The sequence below is a fragment of the Malaya genurostris genome, chromosome 3, assembly GCF_030247185.1.
Source record: "Malaya genurostris strain Urasoe2022 chromosome 3, Malgen_1.1, whole genome shotgun sequence".
In the NCBI taxonomy this organism is placed as follows: Eukaryota; Metazoa; Arthropoda; class Insecta; order Diptera; family Culicidae; genus Malaya; species Malaya genurostris.
The window spans coordinates 213,715,302-213,729,942 of record NC_080572.1 but is presented as its reverse complement, the minus strand read 5'-3'; the positions used below and the strand labels follow the sequence as shown (position 1 = coordinate 213,729,942).

At 35.1% G+C, this 14,641-nt stretch overlaps 1 protein-coding gene across 9 annotated transcripts in view; it reads right to left on the bottom strand.

Annotated features, from left to right (window-relative positions):
* The window catches only part of LOC131434773 (poly(rC)-binding protein 3), a 731,715-nt gene that overhangs the window by 594,533 nt on the left and 122,541 nt on the right, over positions 1-14,641 (bottom strand). For all 9 annotated transcript variants that reach the window (XM_058601873.1, XM_058601870.1, XM_058601869.1 and 6 more), the window contains one exon: positions 3,165-3,183. The gene's annotated coding sequence lies outside the window, so the exon portion shown is untranslated. The remainder of the gene's footprint in view (positions 1-3,164; positions 3,184-14,641) is intronic.

Sequence of the window (14,641 nt, the reverse complement as noted above, 5' to 3'; positions counted from 1 at the left end):
GATTGATAATATAATTTATATAAGAAGCATAGTACACCTCCACTGTTTTGGCCGGATTTAGCGTTAGCTCACTATGCCAAAACCACTCTCAATTGGCTTGCAGGAAAAAGTATAAATTTCGTTGAGAAAAATATCAATCCACCAAATTGCCCTCAGCTTCGACCCATCGAACGTTACTGAGCAATCGTGAAGAGGGTCTTCAAGAAGACTGGCAAGGCAACTAGGCAACATGCAGGAGTCCGAAAAACTTTGGGCTCAAGCGTCCAAAAAACACTTGTCCGGAACTTGATGAAGAGCGTTCGATCAAAAGTTCGAAAATTCGTGAAGAAATAACTTAAATTTAATCCGGTTTTCATTATGCTCAAGTTTAACCTCGTACAATGAAGGATCAATTTTTAGTTTGAATAAAATATAGTTTTTTTTATCAAACTTTGAAAGAAAAATTTGTGGATAGCTTATTTTCGTTACACTTCTTAAGGCAAGTCAAGTTCGAAGTAAGAATGAAAAATACCATAACTCGTCAGTGGCAAGGTATATAAGTATCTAATGAAAAATAAAAATTTACTTTAGCAGAAATATGACATACAGTTTTGCTTTTCTCTATAGAAATAATAAACAATAGCTGAAAGATTCGATGTTTGGGCGGTGTCCCGGAATCCTTTAGTGTTATATAGGGGAGGGTGGCCCTAGTTTACCACTGTGGGCTAAGTCGCTACCCCTACATTCCTCAGAGATGGGTGTTAGCTCTATAATTTTGCAGGAGAGTAGGTTGGTAGCCATGAAAATCAGTGGCGTGCCGAGGAAATTTGGCGCCCGTGGAAAAATAGCAAAATAAGAGATTTTGCCGCCCCCAGCGTTGGTTTTGTGACAACTGAACTCCATCTCCGAAAAGATGGCTTGGGCGAGCAAAATAAAAAAGGTCCCAAGGATTGATTTGCCGCCCCCATAAAACGCGGCGCCCGGGGCGAGTGCCCCCTTCGCCCCCCCGTAGATACGCCACTATTAACAATTACCATAAAGCTTTCCGTTTGACAGCGTCAGTACAGTGGAAATTATTTGTGATTTCATTTTTTTCCAGTTTACTGAAGTATCTATAGGTTTGTAAATATTTCGGATAGTACTGTGGGCAAAAAATAATAAAACTCGTAGTAAGCAGTTCAATTTGAACTGTTCTGCACTGACGAGTCGAAAACGAAGCGTAAGGAATAATGAAATCGGTTATGTGCCCAAAACATAAAAACGGTTTTTAGTAAAACCCCCAAATAAACAAAATGCCTTTTGTTAACTGAAAATTGTAGCTTTCGAACAGTTTATAACATTCCGAGTGAAAGTTTTATTTTTCGCACTATATTTTGCGTAGGACCAAAAGCGCAATTTTCACCCCGGTGTCCCCTATAAAATACTTATTCAGTCGACACAAAATCTTACATCGAAAAACTGCTTATTTTCGTTTTATTCATACATTTAAACAGACAATATTTGCCAAAGTTGTATAGCAGTTAGATCCGACGAAAAGATAGTGATAAAACTTTTGTTTAGAAAAGTCTTGAATGCATAATAAAGGGAGAAGGGCGTTTTAGTCAGTAGAGATGCTTTTTACTATATTAAAAACAGCGCTCGATTCAAGGCATTATGGAGGAATAAAATTGGTAGAAAAAAAGTTTAACCCTTTTCTAAGAACAGTATTCAAAGTGGATTTTTGTGACAAAGTCTAAAAGATGAAATTTACACTGACTCATTCACAATCACATTCATTTTTTTACATTTCACTGAATATTGCTATAATAGCAATTTCCGAATATATGAATGTACATTGAGAATAGACTTTTTGCGTCAAACTAACTGAAAAATTGTGAAAGAGAGTGAAATTTACTTACATTTTTCGTTGTTCACTTCGGCTAAGTTGATAAACTGTTTATTGAGACCAATTTGAGAAAAAAATCAACTCAACTAATGTCGAAATTTCTATGTTATCCTTTTGCAACTATTATAAAAAGCCATGGGGTACATAACGTAAGTGCAAGTTAATATACGGAGACTAAATTAAGAATCATTCTAAGGACCAGTATATATATCGACTGCAAGTGGTTATTTTCTTGTCAACTGTAATCAATCAAGTAGGGACACGCTACAAAGCACGTTCAATCGTAAGTCGAAACTCTACTAAGTAAAATTGCTCTGAACAAATTTAATTTAAAAATCAAACATTTAAAAAAGAAACATACAATCAATCAACATAAGCTTGTTTATGTTATTGGCGGCATGTCTTCTCAACCGATTTACCGGATGGCTCATACACAATCATCAACTGCTGCTTGAACAAACACATCCCCGATAACCTTTTTTATTTTTTTTTTTGAAAAACCGTTGTACCCTTTTCCAATTAAATAGTCTGATAGGATATTATTAGGCGAAGGCAACAGCATGGAAAAAAAATCCTGATCCTTTTGAAAATCTGATAGAATCGAGCGACCGTAGGAAGCGCTCCTATACCTAACTACCGGTCGGAGACAAGAAAGACACTTAGGGAAGTGACGTGGCGTCCCGATAAAAATACTTTGAATCAAGTTCCTTGCTCGGAGTGCTTCCTTTCTTGGTTCGGTTAGTCGGTGCGGGATGATAAAATACACCCATCTAGACGTACATATAGATGGAGTCTACCGCGCCCTTCCGCTCGACGATAAAAGCATGTCTAATTGAATTTGCCGTAATAATTCACCGTAAAATGATTCACTTCCACGACATGACGATGATTATTATGCCGGGAGAACATGGAATGGAATCATTCTTTCTCCAGTCTGATTTTATTCAATTTTCCATCACTTGTCGTAGGCAACGCAATCCCACCCGCCTTCTATGGTGTTGAGCAAATATGGGAATTTTCGATGATGATTTTATTGGTTCACTTTGGAAATAGGTACCAAGAAGGGGGCGATCGGTAACTGTTGAGGAATAATGATCGTATCGTTTATTTATGTTGTTTTTGTTACCGCTTTACAAATCTTGAATTCCTTTTTGATTAGTGTTATCATCACAATAATCAATAAGGTGAGTTTGTTAACTGTTTCATTATTTTTGGGAGATTTGTTGATTTCTAGAAGTTAAATAAAAAGCGCTTACATGAATATGCTAGTTTCAATTATGTAAGAGAGTCATCCACTTACCTTAATTACGAACAGGGTTCTGGAAGTAAAAAAGAGAAAAAAGTTACAGTTATTTTGATGAGATTTTCATTAGCAGTCGAATCGAGGGGACGTATATTGTGCACTGTGCGATAATCAAGTGATGTTATATATTTCAAAAGTGGTTTTATGTTTTAAATACTACATTAGTTTTCCGACATTTTTGCGTAAAAACAAGCAGGAGAAATATTTTTAATATCATAGTGGGTGAATAGTATTAATACACATAAAAATAATGTTCGTCTAAGTAGGTGGTAGTGAACTTACTTCGTCCGCGTCCCTCGACGTCATTTTTTTTCCTCTAGTAATTCGTCAATTCTATCGTTTTTCATCAGATCACATCTTATTGTATACCTAGAATGTGATGACATAGTAAGGGACCACGTATCCACCGGATGACACCAGTCGAGCCCACACATTTTCTTACTAAACAGGCTGTTTTGATGCTTGATTTAGTGTTTTTATGACCAACCAGGAATCATTTCAATGAAGTGCAAGTATGAAAACGAATTAGTTAGTCTGAGCAGGTTATGGGCTCTCTGGTGTATGAAACTGAAATAGGTCACATTTCATAATTATTAAAAGATGATTTCGCTGATATTTTTCATATTTCGTTTCATAGTTTCAAGTTTCATACTTCGTACTGCCACAATTGCAGGAGTTATTTCTATTACTGGATTGTTTTAGTGTTTCATTTTTACTAAACTATCCATTCGTTGAACGTACACATTTAACAATATTTGTTTCTAATTTTTCGAGATGACTCTTTCTTATAAATTTATTATTAGCTTGTGAGAATGGTTTTATCTGACTAACTTCATATTTGTTCATATTATTCCTTACCTTTATAACTACAATTTGATTAATATAAATCATCTTTCGCGACAATCCAATAAAATTACTATGTTCATAATGTAAATAAATCTGCCTCATTGCTTTTGTGATATGTTGAATAAATAAAAGGAATATATTTGATATGAAAAATCATCTCACTCCTGATATCCGATAGTAGATCTTTAGTTAGGTTGCGCCTCTCGCTTCAACTTATTACAAGAAAAACCAACAATTTCTTTCCAGTTGTCGGCTTCCCTGATAAAATTATTTCAATATATTAGTTTGAAAGCAGGTTTCAAAATCGTTTTTCATCGCGCTATGCGTTCATTTTATGTTCTATAATAGTTTGATAGCTCATTTCATGTTCTGAAATAGTTTAATAGTTCTATAGTAGTATTGTGAATTACTTATTCATCGTAAAGAAAAATTGACAATGTACATATTCTGTAATTGATATTTCAGCTTCCTAGATTGTCTTTCATCTATTATCTTGAACCAACTTGAATGTTTACATAAACCTCATTTGAAGGCCGCTCTCACACTATTGAAAGAGATATTTTGTTACTTCAAGAGATAAATTGACGGTGGTTGGACTGAGCTTTGATTTGAAGAGAATCGATTGAAGAACTGATTGTGTCAGAGTGTGAAGTTTACTGCAGTAGAGAGATCGTCAGTGTGTTTCACATTCGGTTTCAATTGAATTGAATAAAGTTTTCCTGCACTGGTCTGGAGTTTTACGAAGTTCGCAAGTTTATCTTCTATTGAGGTCGTATTTTTTGTCCTATCCTGTGATTTGGATGGTGACGCCTTTGGTGTTGATTAGGCCGGTCTTTCACTGGCTTCGCGGGATTGAATATGTTGCTGCAGTCGAATTTATTGACTTCTTATCCACCAAGCAACGTTTAATGGCATTGATCAGTGCATTAAATTTCATTTTCCTTGACGATTTGTTTGAAGTCACCATGGCTAACAAAATCAGAGAACCAAAGTTTTTACTTATATGACGGATGTATTGAAGCTGTCAAGTTGTCCACGTGTTGGATATCACCCGAGATGCCAGGTAATACAATAAGTTTAGCTAGCAAAAACGAGAAGATCGCACCAATTTTCGAAAGTCTGTAATTTCTAACGAATGCCTGCAAACAATCGAAGACAAAAGTCTGTAAAAAGTCTTTAGACGAAAAAAGGGGTACATGTTAACTAAGAAATTTGATAATTCACAGACAAATATGCAGACTTGGTATCTCTGCATATCACTGATAATTTTTCGCCATTTGGCGAAAAAAATTGGGTACCGGTAACCGACCACCTTTGGGGTGCCGGTAACCGAAATCGGTAGACATTTTAAAAATGACGAACCAAAACTTTGGTTGCGAAAATTTTGACAGCATCCGTATTAAACCACGAAATAGATCGATTTCACCTTATAAATATTCAATCCACTCATCTTTTTGATTGATGCTTTTCAATTTATGATACTATAAAAAAGTCATAAAAAACTGTTACACACACATGACATTTGTTGGAATGACGCTATCTGCTTTCTGTCAAAAGTTACGGTGGGGTGCCGGCAACCGAACATCTTCCCCTACTGTTTTTGAATTGATTGATTATTCAGAATTTACTTTTCTGAAAAAAAAACTCTTGTTTTCAAAGAATGGGTTTAGTTGGCGAATATCCTGGACCAGCAAAATTTCAGTTGAACTCGAAATTCTCATTGGCAAATGGTTTTGTGATTAAAATCAGAAAATTTAACTCTATCTATCTGTCACCATCACTACTGAAAGACAGCACATAGAAAACAAAAATGAATTAAGTCTTATTAACACGTTCATAAGCCAAAAACTCATGAGAAGTGTCAAAGCAAAACAATCCATTAAAAAGCTCAAAAGGATAGCCTTGCTTTGATGTCTTTCGCATGTGTTACGATATATCCTTATTTAAAATTCTAAACCGATATGTGAAAATGCCGTAAACTCTTAGTGGAAAGTGTATTTATTTAGAATGTAGGGCATTTGTGCAATTATACGTGATAATGTTTTGACGTGGAACAGTGAAGTGAGTTTCGAATGTTGCACTCTAATTGTATCTGTCAAACGAAGTCCGTTGTATCTTCCAACCTATATTGCAACTGGTTGTAGTTTTCTCAGCTGAAGGCTATATCGAAACAAAAAGAAAAGTAGACTTATATTTGTTCAAAACGTAGTTTTGGTTCAAGAAAATAAATTTTTTGTTTGTGTAGAATACTTGTTATTTCATGGCTCGGGCTACGCTGTCCGGAGTGCTACTTGTATTCGGTTTTGGCTTTCCGAGCGCTCAAAGTTTTCATTGAGATAGTCGATTGAAGAAAACTGTGATTTAGAAGAAAAAATTTATGAAAAAGAAGTTTATGTTTCGTTTATGTCTTTTCCTCCAATACTACACGGCAAGTCGCTATCATAATTATACCTGTCAATATAGACATGACAACCGTGACTGCCAAATTTTCATCGATAGTAGTGTGCCATCTAGTGGCTAGTAGTTGAATGGAAATAGAATGTGTTCTAACTGAGAAATGACAGCACGTTATATTGGTGAATTCAATAAAAAAATAGCCATTTTAATTAATATTTTATCATCATTAAAGAAATGTTAAATCTAAATTAGCAAAAGTAAGATTTTTACAACTGTCTAAAATAATAACTAACTAAAGTCAGAAAATCAACTAATTTTTCGCCAACATGCTGATTTCGGTCTTTCTGTGGTAATTCGCGCAAGACTATTTCATTGATGTAACAGCGTGTTGAAACACAGCAAATATCATTTCACGGGTTTTGTACCACATGTGTACCGGTTTGGGCTATAGTGCACATGACTATTTTGAATTTTTACATTTCGCATTCAGCTCATCACAATGCGAAACGTAAAAACTGAAAACAGCAAATATAGTAACACCACCTCGTGATGGAAAAGGTTACAAATTCAATATTGTTTTATAGTTTGCGTTTAGCGTGCACCAGAGTCAGAAATGTCAGAACTAATTGAGAATGATGTTTGGTTAGAGGTGGGACCTTTTCTAATTTTTTGAATTTTTTTATGATTAAAAATAAATTGCCAATAAACATTACGACAATCAAAATAACAAACCGTTTAAAGTTCTGTGCAGAGTTAGAATCGTCTTCACAAGTTATGAAGTGATGTTCAACTTTCTCTAAATTAAAACGATCTGATATTGTGTATTTGTACCTTTGGAATTGGATATCATCATCAATCGGAAATGTGAAAATAAATTTAACATACATTTTTGATATAACAATGTATTCTCTCATGAATTTGTAACAGATACAGCTTAAAGCCTTTGAAGCTTATTTGTTCGTCAGTCTATATGGAGAAATATTTTATATGTTTGGGGTTTTTCGGTTCAGTGTACTGATTGGAAAAGCTGTCATAAGCGTATAAATAAATTTGTTATGTATTGGTAGCCTTTTTTTGCCAACGCATAAGTACTGTGATGTCTCTCGTAAATCGCAAGAGTGATCCATATTGATATATAATATATTTGAGCACAGCTATGCCACCTAAAGGTTCAACACAAATAGCTAAGCAGACGTAAAGTTATTACTATTTGCCACATACTATTTTGTTTTGGAAAGTTTTGCAATTGCAAATAGTGTTCAAATCCTTTCTAGGATTTAGCATTTCTAACGCAATACAATTCTCGCATCGGTTGGTAGTTAGATAAAGTAAATCCATCTACGAATAACTGGGTTATAAACGTTTAAAAATCAGTCCTATTCACTATAATGAAGAGTGCGGCATTTTTAATGCCGGAAGATTTTGTCAATGAAGGTTCTGGTGTATATAATACTTCTTAATCGTTGTTTTAATGATTTCAATTATCACTTATATCTGTTGGATGATCGTAATCTGATGATACAGAAGATGATGTCTATGCCTAACCATTATTATTCAAAACGAATTATCCCGATAAATGCCACATATTTGTACGAAAAAAAAAACACCCGGTTCAACAGATTTCACTAGTCGGTTTCAATTACACAAAACGGTGGAAAAATGACCAGCTCTTTACGGTCATCAGTTTGGAGTATGACCGCTGTCAAATGGCAAATGTCTTGATCTGGAGTCCTCTTTCACTCTCCCGCAGCAGAGTGGAAAATCGGCAGATAGAAGGTAGCACTTTTCGTTCGAGCACGACCCATTAAAGCATACGTATCTCACATGTCGGCACGAATGGCAGGAAAAGGGCACCGACGGCTTGCCGAACCATCCGAACCGGTATCGTGCCGTGTCATGACGGGATTTAACAGGAAGGTCATGCTGCGGCCATTTGACATGGGCTGAATATAAATCACCGAAGCGCAAGGATTTGGCTTGTGCCTTCGACACATTGTACCTTTCTCGCACTGGTCGCTCATGTCCTGAATCCTGAGTGAGTTTTTTTTCGCTCTAATCGGGCACCGGTAACGATAGCAGCGGAAACCGACAAGAAACATCGGTCAAGTGAAGTGTTAACCCTTGAGGAATACACCGAGCAGCTTGCTGAAGGTGAATAAAAAGTGTTTGTTTGTTTTGTTGCTCGTTTCGGAATCACTTGTTTATGGAAGAGGCCAGATAAACAAAATGTTACGTTTTCGGGTCAACATTTGTGAGCTATCGTTTTTTCTCTAACTCAATAAAGACCAGAATTGGGATAATAGAATGAAGAGTTTAGCACGAACTCAGGAAACGGTCAAACACAGAACGTGCAAGCAATACAGTGCATATTTTTTATCCAGTACATTGCAGTTTTTTTTTATTTTCAAGTAGGACTTGTGCAAATTTTGAATAATTGAAGCTTTGTGCACTTTTCGTTGCGGAAATGCGTTCAAGAAAAATGTTTCGAACAATGTTTATTATCGTAGAGAATTACACAATTTGGTCTATCTGAAAGTCAACAAAATCAGCCGTTCTAATCGCTGTAATATTCAGAGCCATTAGAACGGTTGGTTTTGTTGACTGAAGAACTTTTAAGATCGCTTCGTTGCAAATCGACGGTAAAAATTTGGAAAAATCGCAGATGACTCTGATGGCCAAACCGAAAACTGAAAATAAAACGTGATTAATCCACCTAGCAGTGAGATGATACCTTTTTTTTATCAATCCGCATGTGTTTTTTGCATGAATATTCTTCGGTGTTTAAGTTTTCATTACATTATTTTAATGACCGTCGTTTTAAGCGACAATTTGAGATTGTAATTACTCATTACTCTGTAATGTCGAAACTGGAAATACAATCGAATTTAAATCTAGAAGTGTGATAATCGATTAAACATGCCATGATATGTAAGTTCCACTTTAGAGTTTACGGTAATTTAAGGTACTTCCAGAGCCGGTATTCAGGAACCAGCATAACCCAAACCGATTCGTATGGCCATATGACGAATAAATTACAACAGTTTTGAGTCCAACTTCGAAGCTTTTCGGGATTGTCATCTTCTATATCGGTTTGAATTTTAAAAATTTATCATCATTTAATTCGAGAACCGGAAGTCATAATTGGATAAAATTAATTAATTTTTGTATAAAAGTTTGTTTTAATTTGAATTTTTGTTTCTGAAATTTGATTAGGCTTTTTTTGAGAAAACGATTGAGCTTTGAGAACCGATTTTATACTGGAACCGGAATCATAACATAATGCAGGAACTTTGTTTGGGAGCATACGACTTTTCGTATGAATCTGAATTTGTAGAAAAGAAATTTTCCGAGAAAATTAAGTGAAATTATTTGTCACACACGCATTTGCTGATCTCGATGAACTGATTCGAATGGTATATGGATGTTATGTTCTTCCAGCATTTATTGCTGTAAGTAATTCGAAACAATATAATTAAAAAAAAATCTGCCATCATCTGGTATATATATATGTCATATTCGAACGATTATGTTGCCAAAAACGAGCCGTGCTAAAATCGGTCCGAGGCAAATTGTCATGAAAAAGGATGCTGTACACAGTCTTTTTGGTACTTAGAAACAATTGTATGTAACAGAATAAAAAATCGTGTTTTCCGTTGCTCCCAAGCATTGCTTTGTCATACAGCGCTCAAAACTCCTACTGCTGGAATAGGGGGAAAAGTCGTTTACACAAAAATTTCGATATCTCCGGATTTTAACAATCTATGGCTTGTTGAATAGGTATTATCGTGCGGAATCTAAGTCTGAAAACATATTCTGTTTTCAAGGTCAATTGTGACAGATACTGTCAAAAAACTGAAAATTTTGACATAAAACTTCGAATAACTCAAAAAGTAAACATCCGATCTCAAAACCATTCAATAGCGTTTTGGGTGACGGGGAGACCTTTCATTTGCGACTAGTTTGATCAAAATCGGTCCAGCCATCTCTGAGATCTCGACCTCTTAGTTGACAACACACATACAGACACACACACACACACACAGACATTTGCTCAGTTCGTCGAGCTGAATCGATTGGTATATGTCATTCGGCCCTCCGGGCCTCGGAAAAATTTTCGAAAGTTTGAGCGAATTCTATACCTATTTTTTATATATATAAAAAAAGGTAAAAAAGGTTTCGAGGATTGGATCAAGCGCTGGCATAAGTGTGTAGCAGTCGATGGCCAGTATTTTGAAGGTTACTCCCGAATATCACGTTTAAAAAATTGAGTTTTATATTTCGAAACTATAGATAAAAGAGAGTTACAGAAATTAAAATCCTCATTTATGTTATGACGCATAAGAGACAAACATTCCGTAAAATCGTTTAAAACCTCTACACCTCCACGTTTAAGACTCATTCCAACCAAAGTTCTGCTGACGGAAGCCTAATAAAGTAGCTAAAGCTTTGCTTAGAAATGGATCTATTTCGATTCTAATGAACTTAAGATTAATAGAAAAGTGTAAATAGACAGCATGCCCTTAGACTTGGTTTACTTCATTTATTCATTTATCAGCTTGCAAGAATGACATGAAAGCAAAAATATTGAAATTACAACAACTAACATTAATCATTCATTGCGATAAATTTGAATACTTCTACAATTAATTAAGCGTGCTCGAAAGTTTTCAGGTTATTTGTGTACACCGTACACCGACAACTTACGTTTCTACCGCTTAGGAAACAAAAAAGAAATAACAAAAAGCCATGCTTAGCATCCAAACGAGGGAGGATATGAAGATAATACTCTGCGAATATTAAAAAAGGTTGCGGTTCGCAGAAAATAAGAAAACAGGGAGACAAAATATTAAATAAACATAAGCATTTACATAACCAAAAATTAAATCTTCTGCTAGACACTGAAACCGAAATCCACGGTTCAAGATTTTCTCATGTTAACTACGTCCTTCGTTTCAGTGTGGTGGTTCTGAGGCATGTCGAACATAATTTTGTAAACATATTAAATTGATTGTACCGTCTCATGATTACCAGTAGCTCTTCGTCGGCTACAAGCAGACACGTACCTAGAGAGATTCTGCAGATGAGGATAATATCCAGCCACTGGATCTTGCACATATTTCCTTATTCAGGACTAAAAATACGAACGCAAGCTCACTTCGACTGCATGCTTGGCTGGATCCATTATTATACATCATCATTACTCCCAAATATCACACTACCTCGGCGAAAATTTATGTAAGTTTCGTTTTGGAATTTAAGACCTTCCAGAACCTGAAACCAAAATTAGTGTAGCCAAAGTAAGTTTTTATTTGTGTTTGTCATCTGCTAATATGACCCAGTAATTTAAAAGATGTTTTCCGGAGTAAGGAGCAAGGACGTTAAGAAATGTAATATAATAACTTGATCTAGGACACAATCACCAATATCATTTAAATACTTCCAGTTGTAGAAGTTCTGTCTGTTAAAAACGTAGCCTCATTCTCGATCGTGAGCTCTGTCTGCTTCTGCGCAAGTTTATTGTCCCAAGATAAATTGCATTGCACTATTACGCAGTCTTCTTGAATTCGTAGTTACGATTTGGGTTCATGTTCACATCGGCCATGGCCAGTGCCGGATAGAGATGGGCAAAACCTTACATTTCAAAGAACCGCTCAGAACAGGATTGTCACAGAAACTCAATTCATAATTTGTAGTGAACGGATTCAATAATAGTAAATACTTTTTGCATATATTTATTCCAATAATCATTCTCATTCGTGTAGACCACTCGTCGCGTACGGTCGCATTTTTCTCTTGCTCTGTATTCTTGCGCTTTGCTTCGCTCGGGCTGCGCCATCCGGATTATTGTTGCGTTAGGTTTTCGCCTTCCGGATTACTTTTTGAGTGTTGATGCTTTCAATTCCTTGGAATGTAGCTGCCAACTACTTGTATCTCAAAGGAGGGAATTAAAAATATACCAGTTTTATGAAATATTGAAACAGTTCTATTTATAGTTTTTTCGGGTGACAAAATCAAATCATGAATCTTTTTACCGAGGAATCAGTGAGTGTGGTGGCCTGTGATAGAAAAAGTGTTGTGCTAATGACAGATACCAGGAGCCCCAAAAATTACTTATTTGTTAGCGTTATTTCGAAAATTTTATACGGGACAATAACCGTCGTGTTTCTGGCCATCAAAAGCGCGAGTGCTGAACTTCTTGCTTTTTTGGTAGTGGTGCGCCTTATCGCGGTAAATAGTTGAAGTTGTGTCTACTGCATGATTTTTAGGTGACATCTTCCAATGTACGCTGCAGAATCGACGTTTTATCACTGTGTGATAATTACATTTTCGGACGAACTGCGAGTGTGACTACCGGTAAGATCATTCCAAATTTTCATGTTTTGTTGAATCAACGATGCTTATGTATTGTGAAATCCAAACAAAACACACACATTACCGTCGTCTATTCGAAATACGTCTAACCGATGTGTATTTGTTGTTTTCATTAGACTGTATTTCTTTTCTTTTTCTTGTGAAATCGATGGTTTTATCTGAAAATTAAACATTTTTACATTTAACATAGCAAATGTGGAATCGCATTTCTAAGACAGTTTTTTAGTCATTCGATTTATGCAAATTTTTTGCAAATCGAGTACACACGTCTTCTGATTAAACAAGCTCTCCCTATATGACCAACTAGGGATCTTTCCAAGGGATTTATACGTATAATAGTTTATATCATATACATGAATATAGCTGTTATATATTATATAAAAAATTTTCAAGATTAAATTAATTGGAGAGAGAGCTACAAGACATCAGGCCATCTGTGTGCCACTGTAAGCAATTATGTTAACGTATATTGAATAGTATTATATTATATTATATTGTATTATTTTGATATATTTTATTATATTGTATTATATTATAATACATTCTATAATATTATGTTATGTTATATTATATTGTATTATGTTATATTATACCATATACTTATATTGAATTATTTTAAAAACATTTGTTATGGGTACGTAAGGGGAGGAAGCATCAGGGCATCAGACGAAATGATGACTGGATGAGGTAATTGCTATACTTTTTTGTTCGTACTGAGCTCTGCTCGATGCTTTTAGGTAGAAGAATATGCGCTGATACCATATACTCAGGTCGAATCGAATAGAAATTTCATTCATCGCGAGTCGTTCGTTGTGATGTTTATTATGAGTAGTACCATGTACCACTGCGCAGCATATAAAATTGTTATCACTTTTAAAGTAATCTTTTAACTAAACATCAAGGTCGTCACAAGTTTAGCTTGGTCCTCATAGGTTCCTGCCTCATGCCTACACGTGTGTCTGTGGTGATAATTAGTCGATGGAAGGTGTTGATGGCAGCATGAGAGGGTGCGAAATGGCTTTTAAACTCAAGCCCATTATACATAGTAATATATATCATAGCATATCGCAACATGTCATTTTTTCATTATATCATATATTATTATTTATAACATTATTGTCACTATTACATTCATTGTTATTAATATCATTTTGTTATCATTAATAATATTATATATCATTTTTATAGATGTGGATTTTATTGTTATCAGAAGAGAAATACTTTGTTCCTGCAATATTGCGAAGATAGAAGAGGATAACTGACACTCTGCATTAACTGTTATATATTATTTTGTATAATGTTTTATAATATATTATATTATATTATGTTATATTATATTATACTATTTTGAAATCTATTATATCATTTTATGTTATAATAATTTCATTACACTATGTTTCATTGTATTTGTCATTATAAAACTTTTATCACGGGCACGTAAAGGGGAAGGAGCATCAGGGCATCGGACGAATTGATGATTGGACGAGGGATTGTGGATAGCCAGCCCAAGTCACTTGAAGGAAACTTGTCAAGCTTAAGAAAAAGGATATCCACGATTATCCTCAGCTTATCGAAGTACATTTCAGCTGGAGCTACTTGCGTATGATCAATATGTATAAATACTTGTATACTCGATTTTGTGTTCTTCTGATTAAAAGAATCGAAACTCAAAACTTATTAGATGAAGTTCTTACATAAAATCTTCTAGGTGTCCACCCTAGTCTAAGTGGGTGCCTGCTTCAAAGTATGACAATAGCCTTGGTTCGTGATTTTCGTATATCATATTCGTCATCTCTTCATCCCACACAGCTCATGAAAACTGATAATAAATATTATGAATAATTTACTACTGCATCAAG